General features: G+C 24.5%; 1 protein-coding gene across 1 annotated transcript in view; it reads right to left on the reverse strand.

Moving 5' to 3' along the window:
• The window catches only part of brp (ELKS/RAB6-interacting/CAST family member bruchpilot), a 252,472-nt gene that overhangs the window by 72,902 nt on the left and 153,522 nt on the right, over positions 1-26,048 (reverse strand). The gene's annotated exons all lie outside the window — the stretch shown is intronic.

Below are 26,048 nucleotides of genomic sequence, written 5' to 3' on the forward strand. Positions count from 1 at the left end.
ATTATGATCTGGAAGAATAAATTGTGAAGTAATAAATTTCATAGCTATTCAGTAAGAAACATTATAATTTCTTAAGATAATTATCAATTTTTACTAAGAAGGTAAATATAAGATAGCAGTTGAACGAAGGCGTGTTTTGGTTAAAAAGTCTGAAAAATGTGTACCTAATAAGATTTGCTAAATATATTACTTCACTGATGTCTAGCAAAATTGAATAGTGCAGATGGAAACTGTAAAAAGTTTTGGTTTTGTTTTTTGTTCACAAAGACTATCTGAATAAGAGTTCTGGCATGCAAGTACTGTCTGGGAATAAAATTCAGCTTGGACAACCAAACCTAGAAATCATATCTGCAACCCTTGGAATTTGCTTCATAGAATGATTAGCAATGGAGCATGTAATGTCTTGTTTTATTAATAAAAAAATAGATTTAAAGGATCCTAAATAAGATAGTTAAGTTGATTGCTTACGACCTGATCATTTTACCATACTCTTTAGGAACACCTGAGGAGTAGATTCTTGGTAATAAAGAGTGCAAAGATAAAATGCTAAGGGCTAAAGCTATTATAAAAAAATCAAGTTCTCATAGATCATACAAGTTAAATAACATAAGGTACACGTTCACTATATACTGTTGGTTCTTTCTTATTAGTAGCTGATGATCATAGCAGTTGATACCATTCAAAATTATTCTTTAAAAAACTATAAGAAAATAATGATAACAGGAAAAATATAGTAGATAATATTAGAGTAGTCCATTAAATAATCCACTTTCAATTAAAATTTATACAAGTGCAAGTTTTTCTTAATAAAAATAAATTCCTTTTCAAAACTTAAATTATAGTTTTTTACATTTGCATATTAATAAATACATTTTGCATTTTTTTATTACATTGACAGTTCATCATATTGTGAAGCCAGGCTTCACTTTTCATTGTAAGGAATGTGGTAAATCAATAAGGATTTAGAAATAATAATTCTAGTAAAAAGAAAAAAAAAAAATCAACTTTATGAGTATATAAAGATATTATCATGATTGATATCCAGCCATTGTTCCAAAAAAGTTCATATTCAACATAATTACTGAAATAGAAATTATTTTAATAGATCAGTTTTTATTCCGTTAACAAAATATTACCATGGTTAAAAATGTTATATTAAGACTTACTGAAATTTAAATATTATCTATGAAAACTTAGAAATAATTGAAACATTTTGTTTTAATTTCATAATAACTAAAAAATTCAAAGATGATAAATGCAAATATAATTTTTTTAATATAGAAATAAAAAAATCACTTGCAAATGTCAGATATTGAACAAACATACTGAATGTGGAACTTTACTAAACAGTCTGGGAAAATATATAGTATATCAATGACAAAAAATAAAATTTATTATAATGGTAGAAAGTTTAATATCTATATATGTATCCAGTAATCACAAGCTAATGGTTTTACTCCAAATAAAACTTCTCACTAACTAGTTGCTTTCCTAACTTCATTATTCATTTTTTAACAATATTAATTCATCACATATGCTCTAAGGCTCGTGTATGGGACTATGATATGATATATTTGTAATGTATGAAAAAATTGTCTATCTTGATTGGAATTTGGATCTAGAACTTTTGAAAGAAATAATTCTACTACTCCACCGAAAAATCACTAGAGTGGTAGTAAATTGATTGTTATAAGTACATTTTCTTTAACAACTTTAAGCTTATTTTACAATATTTGGTACTTCATGAAAAATCAAATAATTTTTTATAGGAGAGATGTCTGATGACAGAATGGCAACCTCAGAGGCTCATTCCAGTTTGCTTCTCAGTCTACAGAAACAAAAGTAAGTATAAGAATGGAAACAAATACATATTTTTAACACCATTCACTAATTAGAATGACAAAAGGTGATAAAACTTTTTAAAAATGATAAAGTCTCACTTTCATAATTACACTAAAATTGCAATTCCAGAGGAATTTCCACAAGATTATTTAGGATCTAATTACACACTGCTTCTTCTTCAAAAAAATTTTCAAGATATAATAATCATAAAATAATTACAATTAATAATAATTTTTTATTGGGTAAAGAAGTAACAACATAACTAAAATCTCAAACAAATTTTTTATTTTTCACCTTTCACATCTTTTAGCAGCTACTACTCTTTCACAGTATCTGTGGGTAGTTACTCTGTTATACATACTGTATAAACATATTAAATGAGTACTTGATTTTAAACACAAGTAGAACACTTAAAAGTACAAGAGAACAATAAACTGGAAGTAAACTAATTATAAAAATTAACAGAATTATGCAAAAAAAAAGAAAGTAAATCACTACTAAAAGCAGCAGGATCCTATAACATCTAGTACAAAAGCAGGAGTGATATAATTTTCCAGGTAAGGTAGAACATGAAGTTAAAATTATAAGTAAATTAGGTATACTGACAAAATTTCAAGCAAACTTCATAAACAGAAGTATAAAAAAAAAATTATAATTTTTTAAGTATGAATAATGATTAGATTAGAGCCCTGGTTACAATTTTAAAAACAAATTAGTGGTATAATTATGTCTAATTGTTTGGTCAATGGATGAGGAAAAAATGTTCAACATTTTATTCGAATAATGCAGCTTATGATAGCTGAATTAGTAATGTTATTAGAAAACTGTAATATTATTCCTTAGAGTAAGTAAGTCATGCTTTATTAAACCTAGATTTGCCCAAAGACATTTTATCCTTGCACAAACCTTTTTATTTTTAATTTTTAGAATAAACTCTTTGTTATTCATGTACCAGCTCTTGTGGAACCATCAGATTGTAAGGACTGTAGTTTAATTTCAAAACTAAATTCTGTAATTACACTTTTATATATCTGCAAAATGATTTTCAATACAGAAAAAAATGTTAAGAATGTATTTAAATATATTTTTATCTTGTGTGAATAATTTATTCACTACATAAATTTGAAGCTTGTATATGGCAATATGATATGGAAATTTTGCAGCTGATAAAAAATGTAAAGCTTAAGTAGAATTTGAATCTGCAGGATGAAAGGCAGAAGCGTTTCTATTCTCCATGAAGATCAACTTAAAAAAAAATTAATGATGTGTAAGGTTTTTTTAGTTAACAATATTTCTTTATTTTCTATCTGATTTTTAATTATGAAAACTATTAGATTTTTAAACTACAATTTTCTAGCATTTCTTTATGAGACAAAAATATAGTTAATATTTTTTAAGTGTCTATCTGGCTTAACATATTCTTTATAAAAGTAAGTTATTAATTTATTTATCTAAATTATTAATATTCATCAAAAAATTTTTGCACTTCAAGGATTTTATTAATATTTTTGTTGGTAGGTATGTTTAGTTTTTGTTGAAATAATTTGATACTTTAACTATTACGTGATAGTTTTCACAATTAATTAATTTTTTTACTTACTTTATACTGTAACATATTACCTGTTCATTATAATTTAAATTATATTAGTTGAATAAACAATGTCTATAGATTACATTGTAGTAAAAAAAAGTAAAAAAAAAACAAACAATAATATATGCACTATAATAAAACTATGATTCGCACTACAGGAAAATAAGAAATATGGCATTAAGAATCAAAATAAATTTATTATATACAACATTCTTAAGTGCACTGTTAATATTATTTTAAAAGTCTATGTAACAAAATAATGAAATGTAGAAAATTAATTTTATCATTTTTATTTTTAACACAAAACAATATGAGATATATTAATAAGAAGAATTATTTTACAAAAATAATAATTACAAATTAAAAATTTGGAAAAACTGAAAAGTTTAAGGGCATTATTCTAGAACAGAAGATGATCAACAGTCATTAATAGAAAAGACAGAACAGAAATCAGACAAATAAGTGATCATTTCTAAAGTGCTGCATAGTCATCCTACTCCGTGCTTTTCATTTGTGCACAGACTCTGGATGGGAAGGAATACATCGCAACAAAAAAAAAAAAATAAACACATCGAGAAGCGAGAGAATTTGTCACTCAGTCCGTGACTTACTTGATGTTTAAAGCTAGTATTAAATCCTAGTGTAGAATCTATGATGGGAGATGGAGGAAATATTTGTCCCACACTCTCCCGAACCCTAGCCAACTCCTGTTCCAGTAAATTCACTTCCTTCTCCAAAGTGGCGATTCTTGCATCCTTTGTTTCCAGAATCGCTGTCATTGTACTATTTTTGGAGTCTCCTGAATTTTGATTTTGTAGTGCTTTTTCTAACTGAAGTTGAAGAGTTCTAAGCATTTCATTTGTTGCTTTTAATTCCTGAACCGATAACCAAAAAAGAACAACACATTGAATGAATGAATTAAGAGTTTTTAAATCAATTTCTTTCAGTGGCTTTATAATCTTTAACACGCTTTTATTTTTTTGAATAATTAATATAACTATCTAACACAAAATAATAAATTTTACAAGAATATTAAAAGAATACATTTTAAGATTAAATTTTAATAAATTTATTTCCAAAATTAAAATTCTATCCAATAAAATAAATATGATTATGTAAAAAGAATATAGTTTATTTCTTCACCTGAAGGTAAGAGGAATTATTAAAAAAAATAAATAAAAAAATGTTAACTAAATTTAGTTAAGGGATTTGATTATAAACTATTTTAACATGTATAAGTGAATTATATATGTTATAATTATAAATGTATTTTGAAGTTCTGATTTATTATCTGTCAAACTATGAAACAATTTTGTTTTACATATGTGCTGTGTGGTCTTCCTTGTTTTATGTTAGTTTAAATATGAATCAACAATCTGTCATTTATTGATTTTCAGTGATGGGAAATGTGATAGAAAAACAGTTACTATAAGAAATTTCAGCAATGTAACTGAATGAAAAAGTATAAAAATAAAATAAAAGAAAATATAGATAAAAAACACAGTTTGTTATGAAAAAAAAAAAAAATAATAGCAGTACTAATGATATAACAGTTATGGCACTTGAAATTTATTTAAAAAAAAATTAAAACTAGATAAATGAAATTACCTAAAATATCTTGCTTATACTAATTATGAATTAGTTGAGGTCAGAATTTTTAAAGGAAAACAGATAAAATATATAAGCTAAAAATGAAAGAGAAAGGATCCAACTGTTATCAAATATTTAAGAATTCTATTTCAACATATTACACAGAAATAATTAAAGCAATTTTTTTGTTATGAAATTATCGTAAAATTCATAAAAATAATAAATGCAATTATAAAATTATAAAAGTCTTAAAAGGTTTTTTCTAAAAATAAAATTTCTTCGTTACTTGTTGCTTTATGTTCAGCTTACATGATTTGTACTTAAAACTAATTAATTTAATTTCTTAAATTGCATTAAGCAGTCAGTCAAACTTCATAACGCTGATTATTTTTTAATATATTGTGTATCTAATTTTTTCAAAAAATATTTCAAGTCAGAAATTCTTTAATGGATTAAAAGAATTTTTTTTATTGCACAGTTATAATGAGTGCTATGCACCCATGTATCATTACATTCATATTATATTAACACAGTTTCAAAGATCATTCAAAGAAATATCTATTATACATATTACATGAAATCTTAATAAGTATATAAATGAATAAAATTAATAGATATTTTAATAGATGTAAGTATAATGTGAGATATTACACTTCAAATCAAGAAAAATGTTTGCAGTTTTTTTAAAATTTTTGTAGCATCAAATCAAAATTGTTTTATTATCTTCAAATTATATTGAAGATATAATTAAAATGATATGATAAAGAAAAATTATGATAAAATGATTAATGATATAATGATCTGCTTATGATAATAATATCATAATCATTTTTATTTTATTATCTATTTTGTATTGATACTTTTTGTACAATTATCTTAGGATTAAGTTGGAATTTAATTTCATGAATCTAATTATAATACTATAATCCATAATTTATAAGGTTTTAACTAACCATTTTTATAAGGTTTATCCATTTTTATAAAGTTTTAACTAAGCCTTAAAACCTTTTTTTTATTACCGTACTGTTCTTCTGACTCTGTAACCTTGTTTTATGTTGTCCTTAAAAATTTTTAAAACTAAACCTAATAAATCAGAAACTACATAGGAGAGAAAAGACTCAAAAAAGGGAATCTTCTATTTTGGTGTTTAAATTTCTTAAGTAGAAGATTATCAATCTCATTAGCTGATTTTATTATATAAATTTAATATCTACATGTAAAATATTTGCATGATTTAAATTATTTTTGTAAGTAATAAGTCCAGTAAGTAAACTAATCAATCACTGTCCTAAAATTTGTCCAACAGCCTCATTAGAAAATGAGGTGGAAATGAATGATAAGAGAATAACATACACTCCAACTATATCTTTTTATGTGTTGATATTCCTTTAGTTTTACTTTTTTAGATGATTTAAAAAAAATTAAAAACAAATGTAATTATTCTTCTTTTAATTATACTTACAGTAAAAAAAAAGTATTCACATTTTTTATACCTCAATAAAAAAATGGTTACTACCATAACTGTAACCAAGGTCTTCAATAATAATAAGGAAATAATATTCATCAAAAGGTAAAGATTGATATCAGAATGTCTAATGAAGTGAAGAAATTATGATATGATAGAGTCTGATCCATTAAACTGAAAGAAGTAATTTTGTTATGAGGATAACCGAGAGACGTTAGTTATCAACTGCGAAACCAGCTGAAAAAGTATCATAGTGATGTTATCTAGAACAAGTTTTCCTGGAAGATGTAAATAATAGTTGAAGACGGTGTCTTATTCTCTCTTGAAATATGGTAGTTCTTTTGTTGAATGTAAGAAAACTCTTGAATATCTTTCTCTTTTAGCAGTCTTTGAATAGCTTAATTAATTTTTAAGAGTTAGTCAAAAAAGCTTTTATATTTGATTTTAATAAATTTGAAAAATATCAAAGAATGATTTTTTTGAGGAAAAAGAAAGAATTATAAGTTATAATTAATAAAACACTATGTAATTTATTAGTCTAACTCTGAATGGTAACTCTGATCACAGTTAATATTTGATAACATGTAAACTATACATTAAATTTTCATTTTTTAATGTTTTCTGTGATACTGTGACTAGATTTGATATAAAACCAGTATGATGAAATGATAAGTTCCTATACTGTAAAATTATATTCAGCAGGTTTTTAAATGTAAATTTTTAATTTCTTTTTCGTTTTAGTTCATGAATGGAATAAGAAATGGAAAATACAAGCTTTGACATCAAACTCTTCCAGTACAAACACATATCATACCTTCTTAATACTGTAAAACTTTTGTTAGCTTGAGTGTGACATCAAACTCTTCCAGTACAAACACATATCATACCTTCTTAATACTGTAAAACTTTTGTTAGCTTGAGTGTGTCTCACAGATGAGCATTTTCTATTGACAGAAATAGAAAGATATTTATAAAGCAAACAAATAAAAAAAGTTACAAAACCGAAATCTGGTTTTCCAATTTTACAATCTGGTTTTACAGATGATATGATTGTAATTTTGTATCAAAATAATTAATATTTCTAAAATTTATGTTCTGACTGGACTATTTTTTATTTTTTAGCTATAGATCATTAAAGCGACAAATCATGAAAGAAATTTGTTGTTTATTTTTTAATGTTAACAAAATAAACAATATTCAAAATTAAATTATATTTTAATACTGAAATAATATTCAACTCTTCAACACTCAATTCAATTACTTAAACTGGACTTGTGTTTTAAAATAAACAAATAGAAAAAATATTCAGCCACAATTTATAATACTGTGCTTAATTATTTAACTAATACTAGAAATCACTTAACATTTGAATGAATCAATAATTGCTTAAATATTCTTGAATATTAGCTATATTTAATGTTAAGAAGCTGAGTTAATTTGAAAAATAAGTTACAGTAAATTGTTTATCAACATCAAGGTGATGTAGAATCATTAAAAGTTGATATATTAAAAAAAAATTAACATCTTAAGAAAATTGGTAAGCAAATAGAACTAATTAACCTTTACAATAAAAATCATTGATATATAAAAAAAAATCATAATTGATTGAGTAGAACTCACAACAAAGAGGGGAAAATTAGGTTTTATGTTTTTAATTTAAAGATTATATAATTTATATTTGTAAAAAAATAATTACTAACATGTAACTATTATAGAGGAAAATTGTAAAGCAACTTTACAGCCAAAACCATTTACAAAAATTTTATTTAAAGTCTAAAACTAGATAGTCATTTTGATTGTTAAACAATAATCATCAAAAGATTTTGAGAAATATGCATAAAAAAATTAAATACATAAATGAAAAAAGAAGAATTAAAAAGTATTAATTGATAAATAAACAGTACTTACAGAATAAGAGTAAGAAATACAATTGTTGTTGCTTCAGACAGTCCCAATAGAAAGTGTAAATTTACCTTAAAACATCTAAACTACTGAAAGTCATTAATGAGACCTACATTAAGTTGTGGCATGCAGTCTGAAATGGAATTTTCAGTGGCTTGGTTGCTTTTAAGCTAAATCTACTCTTTCTACTGGGGTTGCTTAAAATAGCAATATTTGTTTGTATTTTTTACTGATATTCTAAAAATACTCATATAACTAATGTTTATTGGACAATTAATATTTATTGTTATTATTTCCTTTTTCAGTTATTTTTTAATTTAATTAATTAGTTTTCTTCTATGTACTTTTCCTCATTATCTACTGATGATGACTGTTAAACAAATGAAATAGCCATCTAATTCTAGATTTTAAGTAAAATCTTTGTAGATGGTTTTTAAGGATAATCTTGTTTAACAATTTTTTTCAATAACAGTGTATTATAGATGTACGAGTATATTTGTGTTATAGAAGTGTTTAGATAAAATTAAAGAAAAATTAATACTTTTAATTAATTTTGTTTTTTATAATTGTAATACTAGTGAATTTCTTCTCAAAATCTTTCATTCCTTCATAACAATGCATTCATAGGATTTGGACCAAATGATATAACTGAGAATATGAATCAGTTCAAGATGAGATTCATAATATTTGAATCAAAGAAGATAAATATATATTAAAAACTCAGTTATTGTAAAATGATAGGATAAATGTATTACTTCATTAACATAATGTAATTTTTTCATTCTTTACCAATCAAAAAGTTTTTTTTGAAATATATGCTAAGTAAAAAAAAAGTTCAAAGGGTTTGATGGAATGAAATAACAAGGTCCAGGAAGGTACATAAAGATAAACTGAAAAAGAGAAATAACTATTATCAATAAAAGAAGTTGAATGTTTCAAAGTATATCAGCAACGGGACATCCTAAATTTGAATGTCACCAATTCAGTTTAATGAGGTTTATTTACATAAGATATACCAATTTCCTACATTTAACAGCCTGACAAAGACTTCAACATATAGCTAAGGTTAATTTCATGACAGTTTGTTTCAAACCATCTAAATAACTTCAGTTAAAATACATCTTACACGTATAAACTAAGTTAAGAAATGTAAAATTAATTTCAGCACTGTATTCATATTATGATTATTTGAATTTATTCTAAACATATAATTAATTAAAAGAATAATTAACTTTTTTCAACTGATTACTTGCAAACTATTTTTTTAAAAAAAAAGAAAAAGATTGGTAGTGCTGACGACACAAAAACTAACATTTGTATCAAAACTTTTTGTTTTCTAAATAAAAACATAAGAAACTATGACAAAAATTTTTAAAATATCAATAAATCATATCAGGATTTTTGAAGAAAGTCTACTTAAGTATATGTTAATTCAAATTCTTATATAGCCCAATAAACTAAAATAAAATGAAAAAAAAATAATGAAAATTTATAAAATCACAAAATACAATAAAGAATTTATTATTGAGTCAGTTTTAAAGTAGCTATACTACAAATAACAGTTGTGAAATATACTTTTATAGCCTACAAGGTAAGAAGATGTTATGAACATTTAATAGACAATTACCTCAAGAAGAACATTTCCTTGACCATGTAGCAATAAAAATTTGTTTGATAAAACATTTTTAAATTGTTTTATGCTAATGTATTTCAGTATACCTAATTGACATTTCAGTATTACTTGAAATAAAATTCACATAGTACATGTACTACTGTACACATTAATTCTTTAAAAAAAGATAAACATAAAATAACAAATAAATAAAATTAATAATTAGAATTAAATGTTAAGGTGCACAGAAATTGCAGTGTTTAAAGCCAACTGATTTATGAGTGAGAAGCATTGTTATTACTTAATAAGAAAAAAAAAGATTATTAGAGGCATTTAAATGAGGGTTGGGATGTTACATATAAAGCAGTTTGCCAGAAAGAAAAATAGAAAAATTACTGGTAACAAGAAAAGTAACAAAACAGAAAGAGGGTAACAGATAAAAAAGATTATAATTGATCTCTAAGATTAAGGAGAAGCATAGCACTTTTCAGATTTTACTGCATAACACTCAGATTATGATGCTGAATTGTGAGCTAATGTTGAGGAAGGTTTTTCTGATAACGAATGTATCTTATTGCTTTATATGAAAGATTTAATCACTTGAAATGAATGATATTTAATTAGTGTATTTATTAAGAAGAAACTATCATAGCTGGAAATAATAAACTACAATACTGCAACTTAATGTACAAAATAATATAGCAACTTATGAAGATAAAATTTCAGTTTCCTTTCAGTATAAATTAAACTGCATATACAATGATTACATTAAAACTGCACTCTTGAAAATTCAGAATTAAAATTAGATTGATGTGGCAACTAAAAATAAAAAAGTGACAATTTTTCAGTAACTCAGTACTACAAGTTTTACAACAAATTCATATACAATATAGATCAACAGATAGTATCATTGGAAACGGTGAATGAAAATGTAAAGATGATATAAAAATTATATTAAAGATTGGTGAATAAAACATTAATTCTAAATTAGATAATGCTATAAAATGCTAAGTGTTGGATTAGATATCAGTTCTGAGAAAATGATGAAACTAAACCAATTACACAAAGAACAATGGAAGGATTCAACATTTTAATACCAGGACTATAATTAAAAGAAACTGAAACATGCTAAGACAGTTTTTGTCGTTTGACAGGCTTGTATTTAGTTAATATAACAAAATCTTTTTATGCTGAGTTTAGAAGTTTTTCATTTACATCAGAATAATTTTACAGAGTTGATGTGAATATAAGAGTTTATATATTGCATATTTCAAAAGAATTTTTTTTTTAATATCAAATATCTTGCACCTTAAAATTTCATTTCTTAAATAATACTTATAATGAAATAATAATCCTGACATGAATTAGTATCTTCATTAAAGATAAATTATTCTATGAACAAAAAAAAAACAACTTTATAACCTTACTTACAGATCATAAATGCAAATAATAATCTTTATATAGGTGAGTAAGTATGCACTTAAAAAAAAATAAACTAACTTAATAAACTGATCTAAAAGGTAAAAAAATTAACATATATACTTTACAAATTGTGTGAAATTACCACCAAATTAAAAATAACTATCAAAACCTTAATAATCAATAATTTGAAACTGACTTCTAGAAATGAAAATTTATAGAAGAATCGATAAGGTATTGCAACTCTGCCAAAGCTGGTCCAAAGCCTGTGTTGAACATTTTTGAGTCTTAGTGGGTGCGCTGATGTCTAGTAGGTGTGTTCTTTAACAATCATTAAATACTAAAAAATGATTGAATTAAGATTTAATCTCTACATGTGCAGCAAATTCCTGTAGGGGATGGGCGAGGGCAAATTTCCAGCGCCCTAGCCTAAAGGAAGAAAATCCGTGACAGAAAAACCCTGGTCCTCCTGATTGAGGATTGGGTATAGAATTACAATTTAACCCTGTCTGTTATGAAACCAAAATGGAGACCAAGGTCCTGCATGGGCTGTAGTACCAAGAAGTGAGTAGTACAAAGTAAAAGTATTGAACACTTCACTTTTTAAATATAAAAAAAAAAAACAACAAATTTTATATTTTCTAGTTTTATTTTTATTTAAAATATAAATCGGATTTCAAAATATGCTGCTCATATGGGAAAAATTTGTATAGAATAAAAGCTAACACAAGAAGACTTGGGACTTGATAAAATTAAGAAAAGAACATTATAGGCAGATACTAACAAGTGTGAATTAAGACTTAATAGAGTACGAAAATATGCGTTTCATTTTTACAGAATATATATTTATATTTTCCTAGTATTAAACTAAGCTTATGTATCTTTTTCTATTAATTTTCTTAAATTTTTGAATATAGATAAGTTGAAATTTTAAATAATATCAGATAGTATTATACTGATATAACAATCTTAACAGTGAGTAGTAGTAATAATAATGATAAATGACTTTAAATTTTCAATGTAAGCAACTTAATTTATCGATTAAAACGTTTTCTACTTGTGCTAAAAAAAGACTTGCAGCAGGGCCACTACAAGAACTTCCTTAAAAAAAAAAAATCATTGAATATGTTGATTCAGTGAAGATTAATCTTTAAAATACATTAAAAAACACACAGATCCAATTGAAAAATTTATATTTATTGAAGTCTGTTGAAAATGAGGTTAGAATCCACTTCAGTAATAATCACTTCAGTAATAATGAGGTTAGAATCCACTTCAGTTATTCACTAAATTAATCATTCTATAGTTTATTCACAAAAATAAATAAAAGTTCTCTACCAGTTACATTAATATTTTATCTATTACACTATATTTCTGAGAAAAAAACATTTCAAAATAAATTTAGATATGGTCAACATTTTTTAATTTACTGAACTGCTGCGCCCCTGCTCTAAGAGAAGATGATTATCAAGAAGATGAAATGGTGGTGGATGATTTTAAACATGGAAGAGTATTAGACCTAAAACTAAATGGATGGATAAGAAAGGAAAGAATAGAAGTGTAATGCTACTTGGAATAGGGCTAGGCAGAAAAGGGAACATAAATATACTAATACACTTATATAAACACTCTGGTAAGTTCTTCCCAATTTGAATGTGTTTTTTTTTTTTTTTTTAATTGATTACCATTTAAAAGGTATATAAGTTACAAAAAGATTTAACTAAAAAAAAATAAATAATAAATAGTTAAATTAATAAAATATTAACAATAATAAAAGTGAGTGAAATGAATTTTGGTGAATAATTTGTGATGAATAATAATAAAAAAAATTAGTCACTAAGTTACTAAAAAAAAAAAAATAACATTTTGTATGAGTAATGAAAAATGTGTTTAGTCAATAAAAATTTAAAGAACACTAAAGAAGTTGTAAAAAGGTACAAGATTAAAAGCTGTTGTGAGAAAAATATAAACTACTAAATTATATAAAATTTACAGGTAAAAAGAAGAATTAATATACCATCAAATATTTTATTTATCTACTATTAAATTTTTGTAAAGCATCATAAGAACATTACTGTTGTATTAAAAAAAAAAAAAAACATAATAAGTTATTTAAAATAACGTTTGGTTGCATGATAACAAACAGTAGTGAAGAAGCAGCATTAAGAGCAGTGTTAGTGATTGTATTTAATAATGGGTGTTGTAGAGTAATAATGGTGATTTCATGAGTTATGATTCTGTGATAACCAAACCTAGTGATTACTGTTGTGAATGTTATTATATTCCATTATATAATGATTAATGTAATTACATATCTCCTAAGTTATGGCACTAATAATATTCTGTACTGCAATAACTTCTACTGCAGTAAAAAGATTTTAATAGGTAAAATCTGTTTCTACAAATATTAAAAAAAAAAATTTAAGTGATGATTTACCGAAAGTAAGTTCAAGACAAAATTGAATAAAATATCAATTAATTATTTTTTTCCAATAAAAACTGATAATAACATGTATACGACTTAATACATACAACCAAACACAATATTATTTTTATCCTAAAAAGACTTATCCTACAGTACACTATTCAAATTATTGTATGATGCATATTTGTTAATTTAATAAAACTAAAATAGATTCCCAGCTTTTTTTCAATACAGGATGTTATGAAGTCTTTTTTTTTACAATGACATCTACCTTACAGTGATATCAATAATTTTTACTGTTAGTTGCTGAATTCTAAAAGTAGTAAACAGTCAAGTATCCACAGAGAAAATTTACTAAATATTGCTTTACGATAAGTAATAGTTGCTTTTAAGATAAGTAATAGTTAATTATAAATAACTTTGATTAGAGGTGCAAATAAATAAATTTTCTTTTTTATACAGAACCTTACTAACTGAAATATTCCAAGTATAAATGAAAAATCACAGTAAGGGTTTCCAGTCTTACTTTCTTGATTAAGACCCTTTATCTTAGGCAGCTCATTAATAGTTTAGTACTATGTCCATTCCCAGTGCAATAAGACTGGATGAATACAAAAATTTTAAACTGTAGTTGTAATTAGTATTAACTTGTTATTTTTTTAAATAATAAAAAGGAAAATACCTAAAATAGAAAAAAAATCTGAAAGAATTAAATTAACAAATAAGCATAATTTATACATTTAAAATTCTTCATTAAAACTCAGACGTATGTATGTCAAGTACCATTACATTCATACATATATGAAACTATGAAGTATATTGAATATATATACCCGCATAAAGTATAAATAATACTTAAAATAAATTTTAAATCTTCACTAAATTTTATAATATTCACATCTATTTTGAATTACAAATTTTAATAATTAAAATTAATAAAAATATAGTGATTTATCATTAACTAGTTCTGGATGAATAGATGAATTTTTTGCTATAAATTAAACACATTCATTGTTCTCAGAATTGAAAGTATTTGTTTTAATTTTTGTTTAAATTTTCTAAATATTACATTTAAAAAAAATTAAATCCTCTAGATTGAAAGGTAAAATTTAATAATATTGAAATATATAAAAGCACAGAAACTAAGAAAACTGTAAAATATAATACAGTTAAAATAAATTTATCATCAAGAGCATGAAAATTAATAAAAAGATTATATCTAAAATGACATTTGTTTTTAAATTTACCATTATATAATCAAAAATAAGGCATACAGAAAATTATGCGTGTGCTTTAACATTGTCTACAACTATTTATTATTACTTTTTCTTTAAAAAAATAAGTAATGATAGAAAGGAAACAAATAATTAAAATATAAGAACAAATTTTCATCTACCTTACCGACCGGGGTACGCCCCAAATACCTAGTGAGACTTTCTTGATTTGGAGTCCATAGGCAGCTGCACTATTGTTTATATAATGAATGTATTTTTAGTTTGTTATAACCCTAGATTGTTTGACCAAGATGTAATTTAATTAAAACAAACAAAAGAATAGTGAACAGAAATATGAGTAATATCAAGGAGCTGGTGGTGTGTTAAATTACACCACCAGGTCTTGAACTAATAACCCCCACATAAAAGGCTAGTACTAACAATTTTTGTAACTCTCAAATAAGAATATTCAATACATGGACAGTGGATATAGGTATCTTTGAACACTGAACTGAGAAAACTGCATCAGAGTTTGGAGACTTCAGATTATCACATGAATCAATCAATTAACCCACCTTATTAAAATTAGTTTACGTAAAAATTAAATATAAATTTGATAATTATTTCAGTAAGATTAATCATTTAAAATATTATCAGACATTTTATAAAAAAGTAATACATGTATGATCAACTGAATTTGTTATAAGACATTCTACTACTATGCTACAGTTACAGCTAATTACAACAAAAATAAAACAAGATTATTTTATAAGTGTTAAAAAATAATATAAAAATAAAATAAATGCTTAACTGTAATCTAACACCAGTATTTTTGTTCATAATGAATAATTCAAAAATAAGTATATTTAAATATAAGTGAAATTAAGTTACTCAACTTATTTTATTTAGAAAAGCAGCTCTGATTAAAAATTAGATCATTTGAGAAGGTGTACATTTGGTGTAAGAGCATTGATGAAAGGAAGAGTTAGGGATTAAGTATCTCTGAATTTTCACCAGGTTTTATTGATAGAGTTACTTAAATCACACTTTAAGATAGTGATAATAATTGTGATAGTAATCAAATAATAGTTTTCAAGGGACTCTGCAGGAACTCAGTGAAGCAAAATTTCTAACACAAGAATTGTCTAGTAACTAATAGGACAAAGAATAAGCAAGCGATGTAAATAATAACCATGCTGCTTTAAAAACTATTAAATTAGTCACCTCATCATTGATTAAAACATCTCGTCAACCAGTAATTTAAAAATATACTGTCATTCATTTAACAATGTCAAAAACTAGAATGGTTGTAATGTTTCACAAGAACAGTGGACTAATGAAGAAGACACTAGAGATAAATTTTATTTTTAATAAATTCTTATCCCATCAAAAAATTACTAATATGTGTTATACCAATAAAATAACAGTTTATAGAATTTTGTGAATTTTTATGAGTTGGATAATACATTTATAAATGTCAAAATAAGTCTTACTGCTCACAGGGGAATCTGTGAGATTTCATTTCAGTTTTCAATTCTAACTCTATAGAATTTTACATTGATGTTATTCAAGAAGAAAATTGAATAATAGTTACAAAACCATTAAAAATATAATGTATTTATGAAGTTGATTTCATAATCCATATAAAATTTAATTTTTAGAAGTTCCTAACATGGGTTCTCAGACAGCCTACGTAGTTACACAAGAAAAAAAAAGGTTTTTTTTTTCCTGTGAACATTCTTTTTCAAAGGATGATGATTTGGTACAACCTAAAACCATCATTATGAGCTAGAATCTGACAAAAGTGTGGAACAGTAGCAGCATCCTGATCTCAACTTAGGAAAAATTCAAGACAAAATTTTCTCTGTTATTGGTGTAAAGAATAGTAAGATAAAAGAAGTGAATATCTATTTACATTATTTGTTCAGAACTAGTTTGTTAACTATTTAGAATGGAAAATTATTTATTTTATTTATCTATATACTGAATATAATAAATTGTCAGTAGCAGATGGAGTTACAATCAATCTAAGAGCTCAAGAAAAGCAGTTTGTAGGAGTTTACAGAAAAGTGTCTGTTTCAAGCTGGATTTTGTGCAAGGTGTTTGAAATATTTTCAGTGAAGTGAAGCTTCATGCTGTTAATCATGGTATTAATAATACATTTTAGCAAAATTCATAAAAAAATAATGTGAGCAATTCATAAGCTATTATTATTTTTCATTAGAAATTTAATTTAATCAATTTGCTGTTAAAAGTTTATCACTAGTTTAGTTTCTGACAAGACTCTGTATCTGCTACAAGGGATAAAATTACTAGTTGATTAAAACAAGTTATATAATTTGTTTATTGAAATGCTATAAATTAAAGGTGTAAAAAATTATTTAAAAATAAATAAAACTCTGTATACTAATAAGTTATAGATATGTTAATAAAAATCAGCTTCGCTGATTTTGGCTAATTTATTTTTAAGTCAGAAGATATTTACAAACTCATCGAATTTAGAAGTTAAAGTTAAAGTTAAAGTTATTTTAATGCATTAAAATAATACGTGAGTGCATGCATGTCAATTAAAGTTATTTGTAAATAATTATTCAATAAAATTATGATTGTCACCATATAGCACCATCCAAAATTTAACTTAACTATATTTACATACAATAAATGACCACACAATTTTTTGTATTACAAATGTCTGTGAAAAGCTTGAGTGAGGATGATTGACACTGGTAAAAAAAAAATCACACCAAAATGACAGTGAAATATATGGTTATTAAAAATAAAGAACAAAAAATGTAAGAATAAAAAAAATGATTAAAGATTTACACATATAATGGAATTTTCTCTGAAAAAAAAATTATTTATGAATGTTTGGCAAAGCTAATCTAATGAAGTGCAATGTACAATTCCCTACATAAGTGATACATGAAACTAATAATTAATAAAAATTATACTTATTTATTAATTATTTATGTTTAATATCAATTACAAAAAAAAGAATAAATAAATAAAATAAAATAAAAAATAAATAAATAAAAATAAACAACCCAAATATTTTACTAAAAAAATATTGTTTTCCTTTCTTTGGTTTTAAATTTACTTTCGGTTAGTTGAAATGAATTTTTTGAAATTTCAATTGTAACTAACCTTATAAAAAAACTGAAAACCAGCCATGAGTATCTGAAGAAACTCGTAGTATCAGAACACATTAAAATATAATTTATTTTTTCTGAATTTTTTGTTGTGTTATGTACTGTTCTGTTATAGTTAAAATTCTGCTGTGAAATTTTTGTTTCAAAATACATAAAAACATTATGAAATATTATTTATTAGGTTTCATTTTAATAAAGAATGTTTTTATTCAATTATAAAATTAATTGTGGATCTGTTAAAAGAAGCAATACACATTATTAAATTACTAACTCCTAGAGTTGTTTCAATCATTTTAATTCAATATTGTTATTTACTAATGTTTAGAATTGCATGTCTTGGATTACAATTTATAACGGTTTCAAGATTAAGCCACCACACCAACTTTTGTTTATAAGCTTTGTAAATGTGTTTGTTGTTTTTGTTTTGTAAATAGTCTACATCAACTTTTACATCAAGTATACTTAATACATTCTGTACTATTATCATTGTCAGCAAAAACTGCATTTTCTAGCTGTATGTACAACCTATTTATTAAATATTCCAGATTGAACAAGGATTTTTTTCATGTTTTGCCCATTATTTTGAATACTGTATGTACAACATAAACTTACTAATCACATATATTATTTATCTCAACAAATATTTCCTGGTGCTGAAAATATTTATGAAATATATTGGTTTTGTTTTTTTTATTCAGTATTAAAATATCTGGTGTATTTTATGTAATCATCCTGTCAGAGGTTACGTTCTTACCCCAAAATACTTGACATTGCTGTTCCTAATACACTGTCTCCAGATTATAACTACATCATGGAAAATATTCACCTTATTTTTATTACTATCTTCTATTAATAATTCTGGTTTTTAAATTATTAAATGACCAGATATGGTGCACTAGTAATAATGTTTTATTTATCATAGTTATAGTAGCTGGTTAATGTAGCTGATTAATATGTAGTAGACTTTTATCTTAGTATTTTAGCTAGAAGAAGAATGGCTCATCAATTTTTGAATTTTTCTCTACTTGAATGAATGAACTTTTCCCTAGTTTTTTAAGCTATTAACTGCTGATGTTAATATGTATTTCAGATAACTGCATAACATAATTAACTATGGCAATTCAGGCAGTGGAAACAGTGAATTGTCTCAATAATTACATATTTAAGACATTAATTTAGTTTAAACATTATATTTAAAAAAAAGCAAATGACAGAGATGATCAAAATAGTGGTGATTAGCGAATATATTTATGTATCAGAGAGATGAATAATGCACTGACTTCAGAACTTCTGTAGTAGGAAACCTAGTTTCTCAGATATGTTAATTATTCTGGGATGAAAGAGACCAAACAAGAATAAGTTTTTGTCGTAAACAAAACAGGCATAGATGAAACATATTGTAAAAGTGTAATTTACTTCATTCTATTAACAAGTAGAAATAAGTATTAGGGTGATTTGCCAAAATACCAATGAATTACTGCTACCATCTTTAAGGGAAATTACACTTTGTGTTGTTTTACACTGGAAATCAATGAGTACTATGCGATACCTGTGTTAATATAATATCAATCATATAGTAGTAATATAAAAAAACTTATATACTTTTATTTTCAATATGATATTCTCTGATAACTTTCATGTGAGGAATTGTCTGGTAGAAAGAGAAGACAGTTTACTTCCTTGACTAGGTTCCAACTGCAAAACTATATTGATTACTTTTACAATGTACTAAATGAGGTCAACAAAATTAATAAAAATGTTGACAATTCAAATGTAGAGAAAAAATATAACATATAACATTTTTTTTTTTAAATGAGAAAGTCTGTCTGTTCATCAAGTGCAGTAGCTGAACCAAAAATTAAAATTTATAGTTAAGATTTATTAAAAAATGAACAAATTTCAATAATTTTTTTTTTCATTAGTGTTAAGGTGTACAAGAAGGTTTTAGAATAAAAAAACTTACAGAATAAAATAAAGTCATTTTTACATATTTTTTAAACAAAAAATCACTGAAAAATTGTAGTAACATATATTCATAAATAAAAAAATAAATTTATTTTAAATCTCAGAGTGTTTCTAAAATGGGGGGCTGACTATACTTTTTCGGATTCTACTTGTAAATCTAAAGAATAAATATCCTTAGGAAAAATGGCAATTTCTCCTTTGTTCTCCCTCTGTTTGCCAGTTTTTTGTTTTTATATAAAAATTTATCTCAAGTTCGGATAGAGGAATCACATTAATATTTTCCAAGCGTCTTTGTAATAAAGTTTTAAAATTGGCAAAAAATCAGGACTTAAATACCTTTGCAAATTACAAAATGGCGGCCATTTATATTTTTCAATCCATTATATCTCCATAAATATAAGTTTTATCAAAGTGTATGTTAAAATGTTAAGCCTTTTATTTTGAACAAAATGACATTTTATTTTTTTAAATTTGTTAACAACAAATAGTTGAGTTATGGCAGAAAAATTGATGTAATTTTTTGTCTGTTTTCATGTCCTCCACTTTACGTTCAATTCGATTATATAATACTTGTTTTTATCTTTTGTTAATTCTAATATTGTAAATTAGTATCAAATTAAGTAATAATTTTCTCACAATAACAGACCTAATAATTAAAAAAAAAAAATAACTACCTGTGATAATCTTACGTTAATTGTTGTACAACATTAGGTATACTTTTTTAAAAATAAACAGTTAACAATTGTTAAAAGTTATAAGAATTGTTCGAAGTGTCCATCTTAGAGATTACACAAATCTCCAATCTTTTCTGAGACATTGTCTTAACCGTTCAAAAATTCCAGGAGTATTCCTAATTTCTTGAAATCTATTTTGGATCCTTTGTTGAAGACCTCAATGCTGAGTATTTGAGTTACATAAACAATATGTTTCAAATGGCCTCACAGGTAGAAGTCAAAAGGGTTTAAGTAAGGTGATTGGGCAGGCTGGGGCACAGGCCCTCTGCAGAGCCTACCTATTTTTTCTTGGAAAGTTTCATGCAGGAAATCTGATACCATCTGAAATGTGCTGGAGCTCCATCGTGGTGAAACCACATATTTCCTCTTAATTGTTGAGGTTCCAAAAAAATGTGGAAGTTTTTCAGCAAATGAGAAAGATAATTTTTTCCATTTAAATGATTTTCTAGAATGACAAAACCCAAAAGATAGTCATTAAAAACACCTGCTCATATATTCAGGAAAAATCTTTGTTGATGACTACTTTGGAAGGTACCATGAGGATTCTTGCCGCTCCAGATACACTGGTTGTGATAGTTTTGAACACCATTCCTGTTGAAAGAAGCTTTATTTTTACACTGTTAACATGATCAGCAATATTAGTCACTGTGGAAAATGATCAAAAGTGAAAAATTAATATCATTTGTTTTATTATTATGTAATGTTAAATTTTATTGTGAGATAATTATTATTTCATTTGATACTAATTTACAATATTAGAATAAATAATAAATAAAAACAATTAATATTTAAATCCAATTTTCTTAACATCTGGGATCGTTGGTATTATACAATTAATATAAAAATAGAGTATCCACTAACCAACAATTGTGAGTATTGACTATCCAAGCGCTTTCGGATTATTTCTCCATCATCAGGGATTACTGATTAATTATGAATTTTATAGTTGTCTATATAAATCTTTATAAATGGGAATTAATATGAGAATAAAATTTAAAATTATTATGTTCATAACAGTTGATTTTCAATAATTACAATAAGTCAACGTTAAAAGAAAAACATTTTGTCAGTAAGATGTTTACAACAGTTATGCAGTATTAACTGAATCGGTTAGCCAACCTAATAATTAATAATTATTGTATAATTTGCTTGAATAAAATATCATTATCAATTCTAATTTGTTAATTTATAAGTTTATTATTATTCATATACATATGAAATTTCTTCATTATATACTAGTTTTATGAATGTTATTAATGTATTCCAAAATTTCAAAAATTTGTTTGGATTGTGATTATGTCCACTCTCTATAATGTGTTTAGCAAAGCTAGATTAATCTTTATTATTTTTATTTATGCAATTGATGTGTTCTTTAAATCTAATTAAGAATGAATGATTTGTCATACCAATATATTTCAAATCACAATTTTCACATTAAGACTAATATACTCCTTGTTTTTCTAAATCATATTTATTATTATATTTTATTGTTTTAGAAGGATCGTTATTATTTATGTAGTTTATTATTTACTATTAGTTGTATACATTGCTTTTAATTTAAATGTTTTAAATATTTTATTAAACTTATTATAATTTATATTTAATTCTATTTTTCAGCATATTCTTCTACAGTATTATTATTTGTTAGTTTTATTTTGTCCTTTATGTGTATTTTATTTTGGTATATAATTTTTCAAGTAAGTTTGCATTGTAACTGTTATTTAATGCGATATGTTTAATGTTATTTATTTCATTCTTTAGCTTTATATTATTATGTTTTAAGTATTTTCATGGTCTGTAAATCAATGAATTAAAAATGGTATTTTCTGATTCCACAGATGAAAAAAGAATGTATTAGTGTCTTGTTTGGTTGTTTTTCTACATATATTTCAACATTAATTTTATTATTCTTATTAAAATTTTTGTTAAATTTTATATACAAGTAATCAATGCTATTATTATTTTCCCTGCTTAAAGTAAATTTAATATCATTATTAAAGAGTTAATTTCTTCAGTTATTATGTCCTCTTTATTATTATATTGTTGATCACACGTTATTAGAATATCATCTACATATCTTTTGTATAAGATAATTTGATGTTTATTAATTATATTGGGTAAAAGGATGTTTTCCAATTCATTCATAAATATGTCAGCTGTAATAGCAGAAAGTGGAGATCCCATACTTAGACCTTTTTTCCTGTTGATATTTGTTATTGAATTTAAAATAATTAAATTTAACACATAAATTTAATAAATTTATTATTTCATTATCTGTTTTTAATTTAGTTAGAGCATTATTAATTATGTTTATAATTTTATTGGTGTCAGTGTTTGAATACTTATCTTTTATACCCAGAGTTATAAATTTGGTTGTATTGTTTATATTTTTATTATTAATTAATTTATTAAATGGTAACTATTTTTTAAATCATGTTTATTATCAGTATTAATGTACTCTTTTAATTTACTGAATAAAAATTTACTTAAACTATAGGTGGGTGTATTTTTATAATTTATGAGGTCTTATGGGCATGTTATCTTTATGTATTTTAGGCAATGCTTTTAGTATTGGTGCATTGGTATTAGTTAGTTTAAAATATTGTTTACTGTATTCATCCTGGAGCATATGTTTGCATTTTTTTTAAATTAATGGAGATTTATTTTTTAATTTTATTACTAGGGTTTTTTATTTCTTTGAATTTATTATTTTCTATAAATTTGTTTTGTTTTTTTTCTTTATATATACATTATTGTTAATGACAACAGGAGTATAGGTTTTTCAGATAAAACTGATACTTCTTTTGTCATTAATAATAATTATATATATATATATATATAGAAAAAACAAACAAATTTATATTGACAATCAACTGTTATGAACGTAATAATTTTAAATTTTACTTTCATTTTAATTTCCATTTATAAAAATTTATATGCACAACTATAAAATGCATAATTAATCAGTATTCCATGATGATGGAGGAATAATCCAAAAACGCTTATTATACTAATAATTGTTGGTAAGTGGATATTTTATTTTTATATAAACTAATATTTAATCAAATAAAATGTAAAGTGGAGGACATGAAAACAGACACAAAATTATATCAATTTTCTGCCATAACTTGGCTATTTGTTAACCAATTTAAAAAAAAATAAAATGCCATTTTGTTCAAAATAGAAGGTTTAACATTTTACCAAAACATTTAACATACGTTTTGATAAAACTTATATTTATGGAGATATAACACATTTAAAAATAAAAATGGCCGCCATTTTATTATTTGCAAAGGTATGTAAGTCCTGATTTTTGCTAATTTTAAAACTTTATTATAAACATGCTTATAGCATATTAACGTGATTCCTCTATTTGAACTTGAGATAAATTTTTATATAAAAATAAGACAATGGCAAACAAGGGTGGGAACGAAGGAGAAATTGCCATTTTTCCTAAGGATATGTTTTGTTTAGTTTTAAAAGTAGAATTCAAAAACGTATAGTCACCCCACCATTTTAGAAACACTTGTATAAATATATTAAATTTAAAAAAATTATAAAAATTACTGATCTATTTTTCTATTAGTATCGATATTATATTAACAACTGAAGAAAATATTTATGAATATTTAATTGTATGAGTTTATAATATATGCAGAACAAAGTAATTTACCAACAAGTAAATAAGCAGTTATAATGTATGTTTTTACAGGTAAGATAATAATTTTATCAATAGAAATAAATAAATGTCAATGGCTGGTAGAATTTAAAAATAAGTCTTGTTATAGTCGAATTTATTCAGTTGTAACTGATTTAGCATTTATTTTAATGGATAACTAAAATATTTAAAATAAAAAAGAATTGAGAAGGAAACAGAAAGATATAAAGTAAAACAAATTAAGAAAACTTATAAAATTTTATTAGGTATTAATTTGGAAATCCAGAGCAGGAGCTCAATACAAAAAAATCTGTGAGCTAACAGTCTCCTCTTAACAATTGTATGATATAAATCAAATAAAAATATATTAAAAAAGAATATTATTGTATTAGTAAATTAGTATTTATTGACTATTAAAAATGGTTTAAGTGATGAAAACACACACTGTTAAGATGCAATATGATACAATACCGTCAAGTACTTAATAATGATATGACATGTATTGTAAGTAGCATGGCTGTATTTAGTAAGTTTGTATTATACTGATCGCTTAACTGATTGACTGACACAGGACTGAGTGACTGCTTTTATTCTACTCACTTTCTTTGTCATATTGAGTTCCTGGTCTCGATTCCTCATGATCGATTCATAGTGCCGTATCTTATTTTCACTCTCTAGCAGTCTTGCTTCTAACTCCATCTTTGTTTGGTCAGCATCTACCATTTTACCACCTACAAACATTCAAAGCAACGTAAACTATACGACACGACGACAAATACGGGGACACAGGTGACAGTTGATTAAACAGGTGACACACAAGTGATGGCAGGTGACAGGTCGGCTAGCACACAGGTTATCTATTAAACTGCTACAAAGTATTACATTAAAATTACAATATACACTAACAATAATAGTTATAATATTAAGTGCTTTGCAACTGCAGCTGCTGATTGTGTAAACTGTTACTCTCAGAATAATTTTCAAACATTTACAATATAAAAACATAAATAAAAAAAAGTAAATATTGTATTAAACAAATTCATTATATATAAATAACATATTAATACTGCAATCAGTTTGAAGTATTATTCTGAGTATGAAAATACAAAGACCAAAATTAAACAACTATATATGATAACTATATACTACGATTAATGAAGTATCTAACCACACTCTTAATAACAAAAATGCATTATATTTGTCTCTGAAAATGTAAACAATTCTTTTTTTAGCAGAGATTATGTGATTTCACAAGGCTATAAAAAACAGTGTGCAATTTACATACCAATAAATTAATTATTAGAATTATTATATTATATAGCAGTAAGTGCATTATAAAAAAAATAAATAAATACTGACTAAAGGCTGAAAGAATATTTACTAACAATTACAAAATATATATATATATATATGTATATTATATGAAAATATGTTTTATTTGAAAATAAATATTATTTAAACAATTACATATTAATTAACCAC

Source organism: Lycorma delicatula, chromosome 3, assembly GCF_047948215.1.
Source record: "Lycorma delicatula isolate Av1 chromosome 3, ASM4794821v1, whole genome shotgun sequence".
Classification (NCBI taxonomy): Eukaryota; Metazoa; Arthropoda; class Insecta; order Hemiptera; family Fulgoridae; genus Lycorma; species Lycorma delicatula.